Genomic DNA, 23,530 nt, shown 5'->3' with positions numbered 1-23,530 from the left:
TCTGGCTCATTGTCTCCCATATTTCTGTTTTATACTACTTTTCAAAACTTCGAAATTTACAGAATTAAGAAGTGGCGCTTGAATTTTCTATTTGGCCTGGTAAACATGACTGTATCGCAAAGAAAGTGGAGAATTTTTTTCGCTCGCTGAAAGACATTTGTTCTGAAGATCAAGCTGTTTGTTCTGAAGCTCTGATATAAAACGTTTAACTCATTTTAAACACGATGTAACACGCAGCTGTCAAGAACCGAATAGAATGACTAAGATTTTATGAACCAAATGTCAGTAAAAAAACTATATATATATAACAGCAGACACAATAAACGACAGAATAAAATTCAGAAACATAATTAAGGAAAGTAAACTACATGAGATACACAGTGACCAACGAACAGGCGTAAAATGGACCGAAGAACGCAAGCAAGATCACAGCCGGCAGATGAAAGAAATATGGGCAACCAAAAAGACAATCAAAATGAAGCCGAAGGCACAAAGCCGACAAGACGGATGGACAGAGGACCGGAAACAGAAACACAGCGAGCGAATGAGGAAAGTTTGGGCAGCAAGGAAGGCAGCAAAAGGAACTGGCCATGTTGTTTAGTCCAACTGCACTCCTTAAGGGCAAAACACCAATATGTATATATATATATACAGGCTGAAGCGACAAATTAAAATTTGTACCAAGGCCGGGATTTGAACCCGGGTCTCCTACTCAGAAGGCAGATGCCCTAACCACTACTCCACCCTGGCACAGTTGTTTTGCACAACTGCATGTACTACCCTAGCACACCTGGCTTCTCAATACAAATCCTATTCAAACCCCAAATCAGGAATTTGATGAAATGGACAGGATCGTTCCTATCATTAATGTTGATAGGAAGAGGAGTTTTGTAGAGTTGTTGGTCATTAAAAAGGAAACGATTGATACTTCTATAAATGGGTTATGAACCCGTCTCGGCCCACTTGGTATTCCCCCTAAACTTGAACACTATTGCACAGGCTCTCCAACTGTAATGAAATAGCACCTCAGCATCAGACGAAACGGGGGATCCTGCCCAAAACCCAGGCACAGGAGCTTTAATCAAATGAAACTGTACGCTTCCAGACACGTTTTCAAGTCTCACTGGAATCTGGATCGAGGAGGGAGGCGTGCTACGGCAGTCTTTGCAGTTGTGCAGAGCTAGTGAGCCAGGGTGCTGTAGTGGTTAGTGCATCTAATTTGTGAGGAGAAGACCTGGGTTCGAATCTCAGCCTTGGTAGAAATTTTCCTTTGTCGCTTTATATATATATATAAAGTTCAGAAGGTATCTGCAACCAAATAGTTTCATTTGATTGAAGTATTATTTGTTTAACATTTTTATTAATCCTGTCTCGAAACTTTCCAGACTCACGGGGTATTTTGTTACCTAGACAATAGTGCGGAACTGTATCGAATGCCTCCTAAGTTCAAGGAGCAAGGTGTCAACCTGGACGCCGACATCGACGACTCCGGGTCTTACCGATGAAGAGAGCGAGATGAATTGCGCGGGACCTCTGTTTTCACCTGTGAAAATTTGTACCATCAACGAAGATACACCCTGTAGAATCTGTCGATTACCTCAGTGTCGTTCTTTCACAGTACTTTTTTGTTTGTTTGCGTCATCACTCTTCTGACCGGTTTGATGAGGCCCGCCACGAATTCCTCTCCTGTGCGAATTTCAGAGTAGCACTTGCAACTACGTCCACAATTTTTCGCTGGATGTATTCGAATCCCTGTCTTCCAGCATAATTTTTACCCTCTACAGCTCCCTCTAGTACCATGGAAGTTATTGGAGGAGGACGAGCAGATTAATGTTTAACGTCCCGTCGACAACGAGGTCATTAGAGGCGGAGCACAAGCTCGGATTAGGGAAGGATGGGGAAGGAAATCGGCCGTGCCTTTTCAAAGGAACCATTCCGCCAATTGCCTTATACGATTTAGGGAAATCACGGATAACCCAAATCAGAACGGCCGGACGCGGGTTTGAACCGTCGTCCTCCAGAATGCGAGACCAGTGTGCTAACGGCAGCGCTACCTCGCTCTTGATGTCTAATAGATGTCCTACCATCCTCTCCCTCCTTCTTGTCAGTGTTTTCCACATATTCCTTCCCTCGCCGGTTGTCTGGAGAACCTCCTCATTCCTTAACATTATCAGTCCACCTCATTTTCAACATTCTTCTGTAGCATAGCACCACATCTCAAATGCTCCATTCTCTTCTGTTCCGGTTTTCTCACAGTTCATGTTTCACTACCCTCACAGAAATTTCTTCATCAAATTGATGCCTATGTCTGATACCAGCAGACGTCTCTCGGTCAGGAATGCCCTTTTTGCCACTGCTGCTCTGCTTTCATAGTTCTAAAAAATTGCTCCGAGCACTATGGGACTTAACTGCTGAGGTCATCAGTCCCCTAGAACTTAGAACTACTTAAACCTAACCAACCAAAGGACATCACACACATCCATGCCCGAGGCAGAATTCGAACCTGCGACCGTAGCGGTCGCGCGGTTCCAGACTGTAGCGCCTAGAACCGCACGGCCACTCCGGCCGGCTTTGCATGTTCTCTTTGCTCGGTCTGTCATTGGTTATTTTGCTGTCTAGGTAGCAGAATTCCTCAACTTCATCTACTTCGTGATCCCAAATTCTGTTGTTAAATTTCTCGCTGTTCTCATTTTGCCCCTTCGCATTACTTTCGCCTTCCTTCGATTTATTTTCAATCCATATTCTGTACTTGTTAGACTGTGCAATCCATTCAACAGATCCTGTAATTCTTCTTCACTTTCACTGGGGATATCAATGTCATCAACGAATATTACTGATATTTTTTTCACCCTGAATTTTAATCCCACTCCTGAACCTTTCTTTTCTTTCAGTCGTTGCTTCTTCAATGCATAAACTGAACAGTAGGGGCGAAAGATTACATCCCTGTCTTACATCCATTTTAATCCGAGCACTTCGTTCTTGGTCTTGCATTCTTATTGTTCCCTTTAGCCTCTTGCAATCGTATATTACCCTTCTTTCCCTACAGCTTACAACTATTTTTCTCATAATTTCGAACATCTTGCACCATTTTACATTGTCGAACCCTTTTTCCTAGTCGACAAATCCTATGAACGTATCTTGATTTTTCGTAAGTATTGTCTCCATTATCAACCACAACGTCAGAATTGCTTCTCTTGTGCCTTTACCTTTCCTAAAGCCAAACTAATCGTCATCTAACAGATCCTCACCTTTCTTCTTCATTCTTCGGTGTAGTACGCTTGTCAGCAATTTGTGTGCATGAGCTGTTTTTTCCCTGTTTTTTTTTTTTTATTCTACAGAAACAGTAACAAAAATGGCTACCTTACAATGAAATGACATAAATAAGGTGACAGATAATTGCAGTCATAAATTACAGCTTTCATAAAATGAAGAATGATATTCCGTCTTTAGCAGTAGTTAAGCTGATTTTGCGATAATTCTCGCACATGTCGGCTTTTGCAATTTTGTGGATGATGTTTTTCCGAAATTCAGATTCTACAGGGTGGTCCATTGATCGTGACCGGGCCAAATATCTCACGAAATAAGCGTCAAACGAAAAAACTACAAAGAACGAAACTTTTCTAGCTTGAAGGGGGAAACCAGATGGCGCTATGGTTGGCCCGCTAGATGGCGCTGCTATAGGTCAAACGGATATCAACTGCGTTTTTTTAAATAGGAAACCCATTTTTATTACATATTCGTTTAGTACGTAAAGAAATACGAATGTTTTAGTTGGACCACTTTTTTCGCTTTGTGGTAGATGGCGCTGTAATAGTCATTTGAGCATTTATTGCATTAATGTGGTATTTACAGGTAATCACGCTGTAACAGCATGCGTTCTCAGAAATGATAAGTTCACAAAGGTACATGTATCACATTGGAACAACCGAAATAAAATGTTCAAACGTACCTACGTTCTGTATTTTAATTTAAAAAACCTACCTGTTACTAACTGTTCGTCTAAAATTGTGAGCCATATGTTTGTGACTACCACAGCGCCATCTATCACAAAGCGAAAAAAGTGGTCCAACTAAAACATTCATATTTCTTTACGTACTACACGAATATGTAATAAAAAATTGGGGTTCCTATTTAAAAAACGCAGTTGATATCCGTTTGATCTATGGCAGCGCCATCTAGCAGGCCAACCATAGCACCATCTGGTTTCCCCCTTCAAGCTAGACAAGTTTCGTTCTTTGTAGATTTTTCGTTTAGCGCTTATTTCGTGAGATACTTCGTCCGGTCACGATCAATGGACCACCCTGTATATCGTCAAACTCATAGATTCTACACACCAACGCAAGTAGTCGTTTTATTGGCGTTTCCCCCAATTATTCAAGGTCCTCTGTAGATACTTGTTTGTCCTCAGCCCCCCATATGCTGCTGATAGGGGCAAGACAGACAGTGACAGCGGCGTAGCAACGTCCTCGGGAGACCGCTAGAGTCAGCTCGTGCAGCCGTCCGAGCCAGCGTGACCGCCCGAGATTCAATCAGACGCGAAGCCACTTCACGTGCAGGTACCGCCCGTATCAGGGGCGACGGGACGCTTCGCACGCGGCAAAGCGCTGTAGCCGTCTGAGCCGCAGCGATAACCGACAGGGATCCGCCGGCTGCCGCTGCGTCGGCAATGTTGATGACAACGGCTTAATGGCTGCCGGTGGCGGTGGGGGGAGGGTGGGGGGAGGAGGGGAGGGGCAGATAGCAGGAGGAGGAGGAGGAGGAGGAGGAGGTAACTGGCACTGAGCTGACTGACCACACGCGGACCCAGTGGTGCGGTTACGGCAGTCGATACGACTACTCTACTGGGGAATGGGAGAGGGGAGAGGGAGGGATGGAAAGAAAGAAGGGAGGGGACGTGAAATGAGGAGACGTAGAGAGAGAGAGAGAGAGAGAGAGAGAGAGAGAGAGAGAGAGATGGAGGAGGGGGAGGGGGAGGAAGAGGAAGGGGGTGTTTGATTCATGATACAGTCTTATCAATTATCACGAGCGTCTCCGCAAGACGCCTGATCGTGTGTGGCAGACTGTTGTTCTGACACCACTATCATTTCCCACCTTTTCTGTTCCGTTCACGAAGAATGACTGGCGACAAAGCTCCATCTGAGCTTCAATTTGTACGATTTTCTCTTTGTTGTAATTTCGCGAGGTGTACGACAGAGTTTTAGCCCATCCCCGAAGTAATTCAAGCTGTAGACTGAGTAAGCTGTAAAGGAAATCAAGGTAAGATCTGGAAAGAGCCTTAAAGCTCAGGGAGCAGATATTAAAACTTGGAGGTTTACTGACAATATTGTAGTTATGTCAGAGATGGTAAGGGCCTTGGCAGAGCAATTAAACAGAATGGGTAGTGTCTTGAAAAGAGGTTATAAGATGAACCTAAAGAAAAGAAAAAATGTAGTCGAGTTAAACAGGCATGCTAATTAGATTAGGAAATGAGCCGCTAAAAGTAATAGAAGAGGTCTGATATTTGGGCAGCAAAATAACTGACGATGGCCGAAGTAATGCGGATATAAAATGCAGACTGGCTATGATAAGGAAAGCATATGTGGAAACGAGGAATTTGCAACATAGAATATAAATTGAAGTGTTAGGAAGTATGAGCCGTGGTAAAAAAAAAATTGCTGTTTTGAAGAGCGTGCTGCAGCGCGTTGTGTGAAGCAGTCGCTCTCCGTTTCTGGCAGTGGCGTCGCTGTGGCAATCGCAGCTTTGGTGTCTCCCTCTGGTGGAAAAGGGTAAAGGTTGCCTGTTCACGTGCATTTAAGGGGCGCTATAAGCTCGCCAATAGCAGTGTGTCAGTCGGAGGGAGTCTGGTCAGTTGGTCATACGGGTGAGCGTGGGGCAGTCAGTGTCTGTCTGTCGTCCGGAGTGCTAGTAAGTGTTAGGCCGCCAGTCTGCTCGAGTTTGTTCAGGTAATGGTCATTGGTGGTTGGATCGATCGGTTGGTCGGTCGCGCACTGGGACACAAGATGACTTGTCCGTCTTGAGCGTCGGCGCATGTGAGGTCGCCACGTCGGTCCAGTGGGCCGGGCCGTATAGCGAGGGGTAGTGGCTTCGCGGCCGACACGAGAGCAACAGGAGTCAACCCACGACATCGGTCTGGCCGGTGCGAGCTGCGACGCCGTGAGACGGGAGATCGGCGCGCCTTCCTGCGTCCGTTGAAGCGGCTGACAGCGGACGGTTCGGGAGAGCGTTTTGGAGGTGCTGCGCCAGGTCTTCGCCAGACATCGCAGTTTATTAGAAGTTAAGTGATTCGTGATATGTTGTTTCATTTACTTGTTAAATTCTACTTGTTTTCTTGGTCAGTCTCTCGTCCCCAGCTTGCTCGTCTGTCTCCCGTCCGCATTTGTTAGCCAGTTAGTGTCTGTCTGTCGGTCTGCCGTACGTTAATAGCTGCCTCTGTCATGTTTGTCGGATTCGGTGTTTACGAATTTATTGCTTAACGTGTAAACGCCGAATTCCTGAAATATATTTTTATCTTGCATATCATCGTGAGAGGCGGTATATGTGTAATGTAGAGCATGTTTGTACATTTTATGTAAGACTGCATTCCATGTGTTTTTATTTAAATGGTCATTTTAGTATGTAAAGTTGCCACCCTTCCACCATAAGAGTTTTCTTTAAAAACAAGGTGCACATTCGGTGTCAAGTAATTTTTTTTTTTTTTAATGTGAGTGTTTTGTACCATTTCCATCCCTCCTACGGGGTGCATAGTTTATGTGTTTGTGGGAGTCGTTAAAATTTTTTGGTTTAAAGTAATCTGGTGTGTTGCAGATTTGTACCAGTGTAGTCTATCAGAGGTTGTTGTGAGCGGTCGTGACTACGGCCGTGTTAAAAGGGAAAGGCAAGGTTCTCAGCCCGAAAGCTCATACTGTCCAAAAAAAAAAAAAAAAAATTGTTATTTCTGCCTCTCAGTAAATTGTAACTTGATATTTAGAGGGTGCTTTCCGATTATAATTTTTAAATCTGTTGTTTTTTTAAAAGAAAGATTTTTAGGAATAAAATTTCCATTTGTTGAAAGAAATTAGTTTTCTTCAGTTACTCACTGCCAACTACATCCACGGTCACACAGTGTGATTATATGTGTTAATGTCATTCATGAATCGCTAGCAAATAAAGTAAATCTTTAACAAAAGATTTTGAAAGTAAATTCACGGTTCACAGTAGTTGTCTGGAGTGCAGCTTTGTACCGAAGTGAAACGTGGATGATAAGCATTTCAGACAAGAAGAGAATAGAATCTATTGAACACGTGCTGTGGGAGAATGCTAATTACCGTATGGGCAGATGGAGTTGTCGATGAGGAGGTACTGCACAGGATAGGGAAAAAAGAAATTTACGGCGCAATTTGACCTAAACAAGGGATCCTGAAATGTTAAGGAATCGTTAATTTGGTACTGCAGAGAAGTGTGGGAAGTACAAATTGCAGAGAGGGAATAAGGAATACAGTAAGAAGGTTCTAAAGGATGCAAGCTTCAGTAGTTATTCCTAGATGGAGACGCTTGCACAGGGAAGAGTACCGTGGAGAGTTGCATCAAAACAGTAGGAGGAAGTAATATGTTGCCCGACTCTTCTCTGAGCGTAAACTCTCGAAATTTCATACACAACGCCTCTCTTGTTGTGTCTGTCACCGGAGATTGTTGAGCATTTCCTCTACGCTCTTCCGCCGAATAATCGATCCGCGAGAAAAAGTGCGGTTCTTCGTTGGATCACTTCTGTCTCTTCGATTAATCCTACTTCGTAAGGGTCCCAGACTGTTCAACAGTACTCAAGAATAGGTCGAACGAGTGTTTTGTAAACCAGTTTTTTCTCTGGACGAATTACATTTCCTCTAAGATTCTTCTTATGAATCTCAGCCAGTCATCCACTTTTCCTACCTCTTTTTTTCAGTTTCAACATTTTATTGATACAGAACCAACAACCTTTTTAATAATTCATGAAGCAATTGTTAACATGTATGTCACAGTTGCAGTACATATGTCTTACGACTAGTTTCGAACCAACTGGTTCATTCTGATGCCTGACCTGCTGAGGCTGCAATGAAAGTGCCTGATCTTGATAACGAACATCAAAACAACAAAACATACTTTATAAAGTGATCGCAGATGACTGCCACACTGTGTGCCTACCTACATAGCAAGTCGGAGTCAAACTTCAGGGTGCAAGGGTGTACATGTTGACACGTGTATCTGGGTGAAACACTTTGTAGGAATATGAAATGGAATGATCAGATAGACTCAGTCGCGGGTAAAGCTGGTGGTAGGCTTCGGCTTATTGGTAGAGTAATGGGGAAATACAATCACTCTAGGAAGGAGATTGCTAACAGATAACTCATGCGGCCGATTATAGAATATTACTCAAGTGTATGGAATCTGTACCAAATACAACTAACTGGGGATATTGAATGTACACAGAAAAAGGCAGCACGAATGGTCACATGCCAGACGTACCAATCAGCTTACAAGTTTACAAGAGTATATCTGTTTCGATGATGATTGGTTTGTGGGGCGCTCAACTGCGCGGTTAATAGCGCCCGTACAAGTTCTCAACCTTTGATCAGTCCAGACTCGCCACTTTCATGATTGATGATGAAATGATGAGGACAGCACTAACATGCAGTCATCTCGAGGCAGGTGAAAATCCCTGACTCCGTCGGGAATCGAACCCGGGGACCCCGTGCTCGGGAAGCGAGAACGCGACCGCAAAATCTGTCTCGACATGTGTATATGTGGGAACGTGCCCGTCCCCAAAAAATACGGAATTTTTTTTTAAATTGACATACACACCACCAATAGTCACATCTGAAAATGGCCTAGGGTCGAAAATAGCTAGTAATGTTTTTTGGACGCATGGTGCATTAAGGTTTGTTGGTTGGTTGATTTGAGGGAGGGGACCAAACAGTGAGGTCATCGGTCCCATTGCATCAAAGGAATAAAACTGACAGCCTACAGTGATTAAAATGGTTCCATCATTTAGACGATACACTGAAGCTGCGGGACCGTACATAAAAAAGAACTTTGGTAACGTTTGTTTTATTAAAAAAAGTTTTAATACTTTCAACACTAAAAATTCGGAGGCATTAATTTTCAGCATGCCCTCATACAATCTGTTTTCTGTTATGTTCCTGAAGCCTGCAGCACACTGCTCTACCATTTTTTTTAATATAGCAGTTACATTTGACCACTGGGAACTACTTGTCCTTCTGTTAAAACAAAGATTTGCTTACTGCCTCTGTAGAATAATAGGTTACTGAATATTTCTTTACCTTCCCAATATTACCTACACTACTGGCCATTACAATTGTTACACCAAGAAGAAATGCAGAAGATAAACGGGTGTTCATTGGACAAATATATTATACTAGAACTGACATATGATTACATTTTCACGCAATTTGGGCGCATAGATCCTGAGAAATCAGTACCCAGAACTATCACTTCTGGCCGTAATAACGGCCTTAATATGCCTGGGCATTGAGTCAAACAGAGCTTGGATGGCGTGTGCAGCTTCAACAGTTGCTCGGGCACCATTGACCAGACGTTTTCAATTGGTGGGAGATCTGGAGAATATGCTGGCCAGGTCAGCAGTCGAACATTTTCTGTATCCACAAAGGCCCGTACAGGACCTGCAACATGCGGTCGAGCATTATCCTACTGAAATGTAGGGTTTCGCAGGGATCGAATTAAGGGTAGAGCCACGGGTCGTAACACATCTGAAATGTAACGTACACTGTTCAAAGTGCTGTCACTGCGAACAAGAGGTGACCGAGACGTGTAACCAATGGCACCCCATACCATCACGACGGGTGATACGCCAGTATGGCGATGACGAATACACGCTTCCAATGTGCGTTCACCGCGATGTCGCCAAACACGGATGCGACCATCATGATACTGTAAACTGAAACTGGATTCATCCGAAAAAATGACGTTTTGCCATTCGTGCACCCAGGTTCGTCGTTGAGTACACCACGCAGGCGCTCCTGTCTGTGATGCAGCGTCAAGGGTAGCCGCAGCCATGGTCTGCGAGGTGATAGTCCATGCTGCTGCAAACGTCGTCCAACTGTTCGTGCAGATGGTTGTTGTCTTGCAAACGTCCCCATCTGTTGACTCAGGGATCGAGACGTGGCTGCACGATCCGTTATAGCCATGCGGATGAGATGCCTGTCATCTCGACTGCTAGTTATACGAGGCCGTTGGGATCCAGCACGGCGTTCCGTATTACCCTCCTGAACCCACCGATTCCATATTCTGCTAGCAATGTCGCGATACGATAAATCGCAGTCGCGATAGGCTACAATCCGACCATTATCAAAGTCGGAAACGTGATGGTACGCATTTCTCCTCCTTACACGAGGCATCACAACAACGTTTCACCAGGCAACGCCGGTCCACTGCTGTTTGTGTATGAGAAATCGGTTCGATACTTTCCTCACGCCGGCCGGGGTGGCCGAGCGGTTCTAGGCGCTACAGTCTGGAACCGTGCGATCGCTACGGTCGCAGGTTCGAATCCTACCTCGAGCATGGATGTGTGTGATGTCCTTAGGTTAGTTCGGTTTAAGTAGTTCTACGTTCTAGGGCACTAATGATCTTAGAAGTTAAGACCCATAGTGAAAAAAAAAGAAAAACTTTCCTCATGTCAGCACGTTGTAGGCGTCGCCACCGGCGCCACCCTTGTGTGAATGCTCTGAAAAGCTAATCATTTGCATATCACAGCATCTTCTTCCTGTCGGTTAAATTTCGCGTCTGTAGCACGTCATCTTCGTGGTGTAGCAATTTTAATGGCCAGTAGTGTACTTGTCCTTCTTAACAGGAGATTTGCTTACTGTCTCTGTAGAATAATAGGTTACTGAATATTTCTTTACCTTCACAATATTACGTATTTCTGAAGACAATTTAGCAACAAACGGTAATACACATATTTATCTAGAAATCGTTTGGTGCACTGTTGGTGGGTGTACTAGCGTTTTAGCTTGAGTTTTTAGCTTTGTCTCAACAATATTGTCAACAAGAGTTCGCTGGTAACAACAGTTTATGTCCTTTATTCCGTGAGTGTGTAGTTCTTGCTTTTTTTTCTATGGCGAATGGGTGATGGATGATAGCGTTATACCTTTTCTGCATTTCCTGTTCCTTCATACTACTAATTAACTTTTTCTGTGAAAAAAAGGAAAGATATTCTGTCCTAAGCTCCTTTGTGGAATCACATACAAAGGTTACATCAACTACATTCCTTAAAAGAAAAAAAAAAAAAATACGCAGGCCCGTTTCTCTCGCCACATGACGTGGATGTCACGCATGCGTCACAAGGAAGGCGGAAGCCCCAGGACTGAACCACGTGGAAGTGCTCTCGCGATATTACGGCAGTCGCCGGCAGTGACACGTTACCGAGCGGCGCGCCACGTCCCGCGCCCTAGCGTGGCATCGCGACGCCCTCCGGCGCCCGCGTCTGCCGGCTTGGCGGGGCCCACACCGTGTTGCGGGACGCCGCCGCACCGCGGCGCGCAAATCGCTTAAGCCGGCGAGTGGCGCTCACAGCACGTCTTGCACGGGAGTGGTCCCGCCAGAATGGTTAGCGGGGGGGGGGGGGGGGGGGTAGATGCCGCTCTTCTCCCCGGCTCGACGAATTTAGTGCCGGCTCTAGGTGTGGCATTCAACTAGAACCTGTCATCCTCATCGACTGCAGGTCGCCGAAGTGGCGTCAAATTGAAAGACCGGCACTCGGCGAACGGTCTGCTTGACGGGAGACCCTAGCCATACGATTAAATAAATAAAATAAAACTGTCAGTTGTGAGTGAGATGGCGACTTTGGACCACAAGGCTTTCTGCGTTCTTGAGTTCGCGAAAAGTGAGTCGCAAATCGCAGTCAGCGGGCATTTCGTACCTAATTCGGTACTCAACCACCAACTAGCAAAAGCATTAGCCGTTAGTTTAAGCAATTAACAGACTGGGGGTGTCTGCAAAGGAAAAAGCACAGGTCGACCGCGTGTTTCAGAGGATGATGTCCGATTGATTCAAGAAAGTTTTGTCCGCAGTCCCAGTAAGTCTACCAATAGAACCAGTCGAGAGCTTGCAATACCCCAACCAACTGTACGGAAAGTTCTGAGATGGCGTTTTCTATACAATCTCAAAAAAAAAGGCTCTGAGTACTATGGGACTTAACATCTGAGGTCATCAGTCCCCTAGAACTTAGAACTTGTAACACCTCGGTTCAGTTTACAGTGATAAAAGCTATAGAAAGAATAAAATTGAGAATAGAATTTTTAGAGGGGAAAATAGTGTAGAATCACAGTTTCGTAATTGCAGATCAAAATTATAGTATATCAGCAAGTAGTTTAACGTCTAAGTACAGCAAAACCACGGAAGCTCCGTCATGGAGAAGGCAGTGGCGTTAAACTCTTGTGACGAAAAATCAATAAAAAGGCCTGATCGTCTTTATTGTCGCTTTTTTTCCTTGATTGTTTCGTTGAAGGGCGGGGAACCCGTGTCAGTCAGCGAGACAATAATTACATTGGACTTTATCGTGTTATGATTCACGATGAACTGTTAGAATATTACGGAGATTAAAAGTGATGTCGTGTACGATCTCTGACTGTTGGTAGCAACGGAGTATTAAGGGGATTTTAGGACTTTAGTGCTAGATTGGAATTTTACGGACATATAGACCACAGAAACTCAAATTATCTGCTGATACGAGTGAATTGAGAGGTACCGGTATTCAGATATTAACGTGTGGGGTTTTGAAAGTGTCGTGTGCCGTTAGTTGCGAATCTGGACGTAGAGCACGTGCATATCGGTATTTGCGGACTATTTAGATTCCTCCAGGCTAGGAACTTTTTAAATAGACCATCATCCATCACCATCTTAATCCCTGAATATAAAGTGAAAGTGAAATACAAGAGTGTTGTACTTATTTCATTGACCTAGTACTAATCAGTGAAGGTTTTACGGAACCAAAGCTATTCAGCATTAAGTCAGCACCATCTAGCGGAAAGCGTAGGCATTAACTAACACGCTAACTGAGGTGAACGTTTACGTGTTTCACGAACTGATTGATATGAACTTTTGTGACTCTTTGACGTCCCCACTCCCTCGGAAAGGTGGCGCATACTGTCTTAATCATAAAAGGGGAGAGTTTTAGACGGGCAAATTACTAAATAAAAGCGATATTTACAAGACTCGCAGTAATGGCAAAACACAAGGCCCGCACCTCATCGGAGAGTTGTCGCTGTCACGCCGGAAAACCTACCGACGATACGTATCTACGAGCAGACGTCGACGTGGAGTACCTAAAAAGGGAACCACAAGAGAATACTTCAAACTATTTAAGCCTAGCTAACCTGAGGACATAACACACATCCATGCCCGAGGCAAGATTTGAACCTGCGACCGTAGCGGTCGCGCAGTTCCAGACTGAAGCGCCTAGAACCGCTCGGTCACACCGGCCGGCTCTATACCAGCCCTACTGATTACAACTTGTGCAGGCTCTCAAACCCAGTGACAAAGAGAACGCATTTTGTGGTTACGTGCTAGCCGAGATGAAGGATGACGCATTTCTACAGCATGTAATTTTTAGCGGTGAAGCGACGTTCCACCTTAGTGGAAAAGTCAACAGACACAATGTTCGCATATGCGGTTGAAAAATCCACATTCACCATTGCAACACGAAAGAGACTCGCCGAAGATCAACGTGTTCTGTGCCGTATCCCGCACAAAGGCTTATGGACCATTCTTCTTTGAGTAAAGAACTGTAACGGGAACCTGGTACCTAGACATGTTGGAACAATGACTGTTCCCTGAAGTTATGGAAGATTCCCAGGACTTCAATTCCCAACAGGACGGAGCTCCGGCCCATTGGCACCGTGATGTACGAGCCTTTATAAATGACTTCCTTCCTCAGCGGTGGATCGGTCGCAGGGGACTTGAGGCCCTGGCTCTGCGCTTCTGGTCACCGAGATCTCCTGATCTCACACCCTGCGACTGTTTCTTATGCGGTTATGTGAAGGAGGCTGTTTACGTCCCGGCTCTACTAGCAATCTGAACGATCTGCGGAACTGGATCAACGCTGCCGTGCACTCAGTAACAGAGGATACGCTTTCGCGTGTGTGGGACGAGTTTGGCTACCAGTCGATGTTTGTGGTGCAGCCAACGGTGGCCTCATTGAACATTTATAACATTTATCTCATTTCTCATTACTAAATAATTGTTAAAAACTAATTAATAGCAAATTATTAAATTTTTTAAAGTGATACCAAACATTATGGGTTGGGGTTGTTTGCGGGAGGAGACCAAACAGTGAAGTCGTCGGTCTCATCTGAGTAGGGAAGGATGGGTAAGGAAGTCGGCCGTGCCCTTTCAAAGGAACCATCCCGGCATTTGCCTGGAGGGATTTAGGGAAATCACGGAAAACCTAAATCAGGATGGCCGGACGCGGGATTGAACCGTCGTCCTCCCGAATGCGAGTCCAGTGTGCTAACTATTGCGCCACCTCGCTCGGTCCAAATATTATGAAAACAAACTGTGTGCCCCACCGAGACTCGAACTCGGGTCCTTTGCCTTTCGCGGGCAAGTGCTCTTGCCCGCGAAAGGCAAAGGACCCGAGTTCGAGTCTCGGTCGGGCACACAGTTTTAATCTGCCAGGAAGTTTCATATCAGCGCACACTCCGCTGCAGAGTGAAAATCTCATTCTGGATTATGTAAACAGCTTTAAAACTTCCTCTTTTCATTGGTATAAAGCTTGTTCGTTTAGGATCTGTACTTGGATAAATACGAGGTTTTGAAAATGGGTCCATCATAACCCTGTATTTAGAGTTATTTGATAAAATAAAATTATGTAAAAATTGTACGTTTTCCACAGCCGAACTGAGTGAACTATCTTGCGGTCAATTTGAGATAGCTCAATATATGCAGAGTGAAAAATGGGCAAAAACGATAAGGAGCAGTCTTTCTCGACATCGATAAAGCTGTATAGACAAAGTCTGGCAGGAGGGCTTATTATAAATCGTCCCTGTTAGACATTCCAGAACACGTTATCAGAATGACTGACTCGTCTCTAGCGGAGGGGCAATACTCTGTTAGGTGCGGCCAACATGTCAGTACGGTCAGGAATGCTGTGGCCTGGGTCCTGCAGGGGTCGATTCTGGGCCCCGTACTTACACTCTACGCCAGTGACGTGAAAAAATGGGCGAGCGGTGAAATTGTCCTACATGCAGATGACACGGGGGTGTATAAAAGAAGCATCGGAGCTTATAGCCCGAAAATTACAGCAGCATATTGACAGTATCACACAATCGTGCAACATCTGGAAAATAAAGATAAATCCAGAAATGAGTGCTGCAGTCAGATTTACGAATAAGTTAACGCCCCCAAACAGACAAATCTCAGTTGCTGGTAGAACACTAGGGTGGAGTGATTCGCCAACCCATGTGGGATTACAGCTTGATACACATTAACCTACACAGTACCCCGTCGTTTCAAGTAAAGTAGCTACATCCACTCTCAACGTAGTTTAGGATTTAACAGACTGCAGGCAACAATCATTCAGTTACGCCGCCATTTTCATTAATCATTAAAGCTATGCTGGAAGTCAAATGGCTGCAGCCCTGTGGTTCTTCCAGGAGACAAAATTCAGACAGCTAGACGTTGTGTTGTCTATACAGAAGCACTATCAGCAGAAAGGGCCATTGGATCTCACCTACGTAACGAAATCATCAGGGACATTTCAACGCTTCTTAACCTCCTCGTGTCGACTGTTGATGATGTCACTGGAAAGAGGAATCGCGAAGGAACAAACGCAGCTAAACCAAGAGCTGGAACTCCTAAAGTAATGATGGCCAGGCATCGTCGACTATTGAGGACGGAGGCAGTAAAAAAAAAAAAAAAAAAATAAAAAAAAAAATAAAAAAAAAAAGACGCATGTGATCAGCCGAAGGAATCACCCGTGCGCTCCAGAAAGCTAAAAGCACTCCAGCTAGCATTATGACTGATCATACGGAGCTAAAAAAATGAGGTACAATGATCGAGCAGATGCTCATGAGCCATACACTTCTGCAGTCAGTGCTGAGCGAAGCTTTAGTTGGTGTAAAGAGTGACGTCACTGAGTAGTGGTTGACTAGATAAAGAATGATTAAACTTATGGGCCATTCTACGCCCCCTGTGGCAATACGGGCCAGTGTGACCGTGCGGTTCTAGGCGCTACAGTCTGGAACCGCGTGACCGCTACGGTCGCAGGTTCGAATCCTGCCTCGGGCTTGGCTGTGTGTGATGTCCTTAGGTTAGTTAGGTTTAAGTAGTTCAAAATGGTTCAAATGGCTCTGAGCACTATGGGACTTAACATCTATGGTCATCAGTCCCCTAGAACTTAGAACAACTTAAACCTAACTAACCTAAGGACATCACACAACACCCAGTCATCACGAGGCAGAGAAAATCCCTGACCCCGCCGGGAATCGAACCCGGGAACTGATAGCCGAGAAAATTTTGGCAACTGTGTTTTAGGACTCAAAATATGTATTGCTGACTGACTACCTACTCGGGCGAAAGACGGTGGATGCGGCCCAGTACTGCACGCAGTTCAGTGATGCCGACACTGCTTATCGCAACAAAAAACCTATTCACCACGTCCTCCTCCTACACCAGAACGCACGGCCCCGTGCAGCAGGTCTAACTCGTTAGTAACTCACTAAGCTACAAATAGCAACCTCTTCAGCACTTACCTACTGTGCAGGCCTATCCACATGTGACACACACGTCTGGTCTACTGAGGAAGGCTTTAGGAAGGTAACATTTTTGAAGAACGCGCTGTGGTCGCACAGTACGAGCGCAATTGGCAACCGGGGCTTCCAATTTCTTTCTCTCGTGAACAGATCAGAAAGCTTCTCGTCCGATGGATAAAACATACTTCTATTGACAGAAGCTACGTAGAAAAATAAGCAACTCCGTTTCTATTTGCATGAATAATCAGTATAAATGTGTTACGATATTCCAATTTATATTTTAATAACCCATGTACAATCTTCAGAAATTGCTGTATTACATAGTGTTACCTACATCTACATCTACATTTATACTCCGCAAGCCACCCAACGGCGTGTGGCGGAGGGCACTTTACGTGCCACTGTCATTACCTCCCTTTCCTGTTCCAGTTGCGTATGGTTCGCGGGAAGAACGACTACCGGAAAGCCTCCGTGCGCGCTCTAATCTCTCTAATTTTACATTCGTGATCTCCTCGGGAGGTATAAGTAGGGGGAAGCAATATATTCGGTACCTCATCCAGAAACGCACCCTCTCGAAACCTGGCGAGCAATCTACACCGCGATGCAGAGCGCCTCTCTTGCAGAGTCTGCCACTTGAGTTTATTAAACATCTCCGTAACGCTATCACGGTTACCAAATAACCCTGTGACGAAACGCGCCGCTCTTCTTTGGATCTTCTCTATCTCCTCCGTCAAACCGCTCTGGTACGGTTGTCATGCTGTTCGCGATAAATTATACCATTTAGTGGGTGTTGAGGCACTGTCCTGCTATCAAGCGGATGCGAACCTTCACTGAACATGACCGAAATGGTCTCTCCGGTCTTTTCTCTGTCGCTATCTCTTACACCCCTCACTGATCAGCAGAAGGTAACCGTCCCGACACTCGAAATCTACTGGCGAGTCCCAGCATAAAATAAACATGGCTATAGTACACTGCCCGACATCCGTCCATACTTTCCACAAGGATACGACATTCCAACACCCACCCCGTCCCTGTTGCACATCAGTATTGTACGATTTGTCCGGAAAAGAGGAAGAAAGCGTGGAATTTCAAAAGTGCACAGATGTCCGTTTCACAAGGTGAGACCTCAAATTCTATGAGGTGGAACACAGCGTAGCATGCTATCATAGAGTTACTTTCTCGATGCTAAGACTGTATGACGAGCTTCTACGTGGGGGAAGTTTTTGGAAGACGGTGTTGTTCCGTGGTCCTGTATTTTGATATGGCTCAATGCGAATTTTTCGAGTCAGACTAAGGTGCACCACAGGTTGTAACATCTAGATTGAATCGTCTGTTCTCAAAAAAAATGGCTCTGAGCACTATGTGACTTAACAGCTAAGGTCATCAGTCCCCTAAAACTTACAACTACTTAAACCTAACTAACCTAAGGACATCACACACATCCACGCCCGAGGCAGGATTCGAACCTGCGAACGCAGCGATCGCGCGGTTCCAGACTGAAGCGCCTAGAACTATTCTGTTCTCGAAGTATCCTGAATTTAGTATTTGATCGGAAATAAATCATGCTAATGTCATACAAATTTAACGTAGCTAGGCCTTGAAGAGAAGCACATTTTGATATTTCATTTGTAATGCTAGTAGACAGCCCAGGTTAGCCGAGAGCGCTAATGCGCTGCTTCCTAGACTCGGGTAGGCGCGTCGGCCCCGGATCAAATCCGCCGGCGGATTGACGACGAGGGACATTGTGCTGGCCAGCCTGGATGTGGTTTTTAAGCGGTTTTCCACATCCCACTAGGTGAATACCAGGTTGGTCCCCAAGTCCCGCAGACATTTGCAACACATTCGCTCTATTTTATGGCTTACACTCAACGCAAACAGCTATGGTACACTAATTCCGTCCCAGGGGGAATGGGGTGGCGACAGGAATGGCATCTGGCCACCCTCTGACAGTAACATAGCCAAACCCATAGTAACACGGCCGACTCCGCGTTGCTATCAGCAGCAGTTCGTGAAATATTTAAAGTTCCCTCAAATCACTAAATAATTCTCTTGTAACTACCCTGATTACTTTTTAGCAAAATTAAACATCACGCTGGTCAATTTGATACACCATTTGTCTACTTCCCACTCTTCGTTTGGCTACGAAAATTCGAACAAAAACCCATTATGTAATTTCTAGGGAGTCTCGTTTTCGCCCCGCTCAAACACCTGACCAAAAAGGAAAAAAAAGTGGGACGAATTAAAATAATACAAGCGGTATCCGCAGTTGGCTGCTCGCTGGAATAGAAGGGCCGAGGCAGCCACTTTGCAACAAACTAAAATCTTCAGTTCTTGATACTGGATTATTGTTCTACATTGAAATAGCTTTCTTAAGAGCCATCATTAGCTTTGTCAAGTTAATACATTAAAAGTTATAATTTTCTGAACTTGCGGTAAGAGGTCCGTCTTTCTGCATATGCTAATTTAATTACGCTGCAACGTTGAATGTGGCTCATTTGTTTTGTCTTGAACAGTGATTTAATTTAATATGCAAATTTCTTACCCAGTTATAATACGTCATGTACTTGTTTCAGTGACTGGACCCCTTCAGCCCGGCGCACGCACGAAGGAGCTGGACTGTCACCTCATAACCTGCTACTTTGACAGACATGACTGTCAAAAAATTACTGCGGACAGGAACTTGTATCCCGAACTAAGCTATCTCCTCGCTTCTGACGTATGGAACGTGTCAAATGCGTGCCGAGCAGCCACGCCTCCACTCAGACTGGTGGGTGGCTCACGTGCTTGATTTCGCTCGGTGAGCAGAGGGCTGCACTGCCATAACCTACCCAAAGGACAGAAATCATTATCATCGTCATCATCGCTGAAACAGCGAGAGAGAGAGAGAGATATGGATATCAGAATCCAGTCATCGGACTGAAATGAAAATGATCGTATGGTATTTATTGGCCGGGATATTATCCCCTTCGGGGTTCGGCCACCGAATTGCAAGTTACCGTGTCCAGACTACGCGCCTGCAACTCTCGCTTCCCGCGAAGCAGACCGGTACAGCGGGCCCCGGACCGAGTAGGGGTCAGCCTGGCCGGTCGTCCCGGAAACACAGACGCCTCCCAGAGACCACCAGGAGGCGTCCACGGCGCCGCAAGAGGCCGCTACAGCAGCGGACCTCTTTCCTTCCGCTCGACACGTGACTGCAAATAGAGCCAGCCATATCCATGCGCCAAGCAGTATTTAGGCTGGCGCAGGAGCCTGGAGAGGCAGTTCACGCCGAGCGAGCCCTCTGGTGTCATCGTCCACCGCCGCCAGCGCACCGGAGCCATCTTCGCAGTGCCTCTACTCGTCCTCGGACTCGGGTGACGGCAACGTGGACTCCGCGCCGCTCTTCACGAGACGCCCGGGGCTTGGTTTGGTGAAGTTGTGTGGTCACTACAGACAGTTTATGTTTGCAATAATCTCTGATTTAGTTATTGGTAGGCTTGGAGGATCACTCCTACCTCACGAATATTTGTTTTGTAAATTTTCGAGAAAGATTTTAGTTTAAATAAAACCGCTATAGCTCACACTCTGAGATTTTCCTATCCGCGGACGGCGGATATATTACAAGTCTTTTTAGTTGACGCCACTTCGGCGACTTCCGTGTCAATGATGAAGAATATGATGATGAAAGACACAAAACACCCAGTACTCTGACGGGAATCGAACCCGGGCCCCCTTGCGTTGAAGGCGGAAACGCTACCGCTGCGCTACGGAGGCGGACATCGGCGGACTGAAGACTAGAGCTATAATAAACATTGTAAAATATCTCTTTTTTTTTTCTCGTGGATGTTCAGTCGGTCCTATAAGCGGTATTTCACCCACGTATAATTACGTAGATCTAAATTTTTCTCCGAACATTACCACTTGGGATGAAGGCTATCTATCTATTCCATTGGACAACAGCCTCCGTCAGCGCCTGCAGAGTCTGATATCTTCGACGCTGGAGTGGATGGGCGGGCACCTACAGACGCTGCGAAATTTCGCTTGTTAGTAAAATGTTGCCTTGCTGGTAAGTACTTGATGCTCTGAGGTGCACTGCAGTGAACTTGAGACGGCATCCCACCCCCGCAGTGTACCGCGCGCTAACGAGAGAAGCGCAGAGTATTTTTACCTCGCGTCTGGCCGCATTCCTACGGCCGACACGCCCTTTGCATTTCCTCCATCATCAGAGCCTTTTACATATCCGGCAGACGGCTCCGCAGCGCGCAGTTTTTGCAGGAATAATTTCGGCGCCGCGCGTGCTCTCTCTCTCTCACACACAATTTTCGGGCGCAGGCCGCGAAGTTGGCGCCCCTCTCGAGTGCGGAAGTTGCTTCTTCGCGCGGGCGCCGAGTTTTGGGCGGACTTGACGCGCTCGCGGGCTGGAGTTGTCTTAGCGCGCTAATCGCATTACACCTGGCCGCCGGCTTCGTTAGGGGGCGCGGAGAGGCGAACAGACGCGAGCAGAAGAGCTCCCAGCGCCCAGGATCTGTCGCCACACCCCAGTCTGCCTCCAGTCTCGCTCCACCTCTGTTCCCGTAGACACAGACTCTACGCCCAGATCTCAGAAGAGACGCTGCGCCACTGTATCAGTCGTTACGATACACCTGAGCCAAAAACAAAAAAAAAACTACAGAAAAGAGATAAAATAACACCTGTCACACATATAACGTCCCCCAAATATTGTTGTTGTAGTCTTCACTCCAGGGACTGGTTTGATGCAGCTCTCCATGCTACTCTATCCTGTGCAAGCTTCTTCATCTCCCAGTACCTACTGCAACCTGCATCCTTCTGAATCTGTTAAGTGTATTCACCTCTTGGTCTCCCTCTACGATTTTTACACTCCACGCTGCCCTCCAATACTAAATTCGTGATCCCTTGATGTCTCAGAATATGCCCTACCAACCGATCCCTTCTTCTAGTCACGTTGTGTCACAAATTTCTCTTCTCTCCAATTCTTTTCAATTCCTCCTCATTAGTTATGTGACCCACCCATCTAATCTTCAGCATTATCCACCACAGCAACGGCTGAGATCGCGAAAGAGCTTCCTCAGAACATCCGAGAAGCTCACCATTTCACCAGAGAAGGCAAGGCTTTAGTTATGGAAGAAGTCGACGCCCCACCTGCAGACGCCAGAAGCTGAAGAACTACCACCTGGACACAACGAGAGCTGGCTGGTGTGGAAATCTTTAAACAGATTACGATCAGGAGTTGGACGACCCAGACACAACCTGAAGAGATGGGGCTCCATAACAGAAGATACGTCCTGTGATTGTGGACAAGAACAAACCACAAGCCACATGCTCCACTGCTTTTTGTGCCCTACATCCTGCACGAAGATTGATCTCCTGCAAACCACTCCAAGCGTCTTGGAGGTTGCAAAGTACTGGGCACAAGTAATATAAATACAATTTGTGTATATATATGTAGATATTTATTGATGTGTAAGACTACTGTAAATTTGTACGTTTCTGATTCGAGAGCTTCTACTCTCTACTTGTCTAAACTATTTACGTCCACGTTTCACTTCCATACAAGGTTGCACTCCGTACTAATACTTTCAGAAACGACTTCCTGACACTTAAATCTATACTCGATGTTAACAAATTTCTCTTCTTCAGAAACGCTTTCCTTGCCATTGCCAGTCTACATTTTATATCCTCTCTACTTCGACCATCATCAGTTATTTTGCTCCCCAAATAGCAAAATTCCTTTACTATTTTAAGCGTATCATTTCCTAATCTAATTCCCGCAGTATTACCCGATTTAATTCCACTACATTCCATTATCCTCGTTTTGCTTTTGTTGATGTTCATCTTATATCCTCCTTTCAAGACACTGCCCATTCCGTTCAGCTGTTCTTCCAGGTCCTTTGCTGTCTCTGACAGAATTACAATGTCATCGGCGAACCTCAAAGTTTTTATTTCTTCTCCATGGATTTTAATTCCTACTCCGAATTTTTCTTTTGTTTCCTTTACTGCTTGCTCAATATACAGGTTGAATAACATCGGGGATAGGCTGAAACCCTGTCTCACTCCCTTCCCAACCACTGCTACCCTTTCACGCCCCTCGCCGGCCGTTGTGGCCGAGCGGTTCTAGGCGCATCAGTCTGGAACCGCGCTACCACTACAGTCGCAGGTTCGAACCCCGCCTAGGGCATGGATGTGTGTGATGTCCTTAGGTTAGTTAGGTTTAAGTAGTTCTAAGTTCTAGGGGACTGAGGGCTTCAGATGTTAAGTCCCATAGTGCTCAGAGCCATTTGAACCATTTTTTCACGCTCCTCGACTCTTATAACTGCCATCTGGTTTCTGTACAAATTGTAAACAGCCTTTCGCTCCCTGTATTTTACCCCTGCCACCTTCAGAATTGGAAATGTATAGGATCCAAATTGTACGGATGGTAACGGATTCCAAACTGGATATTTTGGAATAAGGAAACAAGTGTCGGCTGTGCTGTGCAGTACGAGGTACTAAATGAGCCAAGTGTGTGTGTGCGTGTGTGTGTGTGTGTGTGTGTGTGTGTGTGTGTGTGTGTGTGTGTGTGTGTGTGTGTGTGTGCACGTATTCGTAAACTCATTATTTTTTCATGATCTCTTTTACGATGGGCGTTGAATAGGTAATGTAACTAGTCTTTTTCTTAAACCAGGTTGGTCTTATTCGGGATTCCAATACATCACATTATTCACCACCATTTTGGCTACAAAATACTATTTTTCTACATAATTTCCGTTCAGCGCGACAGCTTTAAGCCACCTTACTGAAAGGACCGTATGCCA

General features: G+C 45.5%; 1 protein-coding gene and 1 non-coding gene across 2 annotated transcripts in view; both read right to left on the bottom strand.

Annotated features, from left to right (window-relative positions):
- The window catches only part of LOC126419532 (uncharacterized), a 131,503-nt gene that overhangs the window by 98,355 nt on the left and 9,618 nt on the right, over positions 1-23,530 (bottom strand). The window lies entirely within an intron of this gene.
- Trnar-ucu (transfer RNA arginine (anticodon UCU)) lies at positions 679-750 on the bottom strand. Its single transcript has one exon. It is a non-coding gene; the product is annotated as a tRNA-Arg (tRNA).

Source organism: Schistocerca serialis, chromosome 9 (genome assembly GCF_023864345.2).
Source record: "Schistocerca serialis cubense isolate TAMUIC-IGC-003099 chromosome 9, iqSchSeri2.2, whole genome shotgun sequence".
Taxonomy (NCBI): domain Eukaryota; kingdom Metazoa; phylum Arthropoda; class Insecta; order Orthoptera; family Acrididae; genus Schistocerca; species Schistocerca serialis.
The sequence above is the reverse complement of the archived record's forward strand: the minus strand, read 5'-3'. Positions and strand labels throughout refer to the sequence as shown.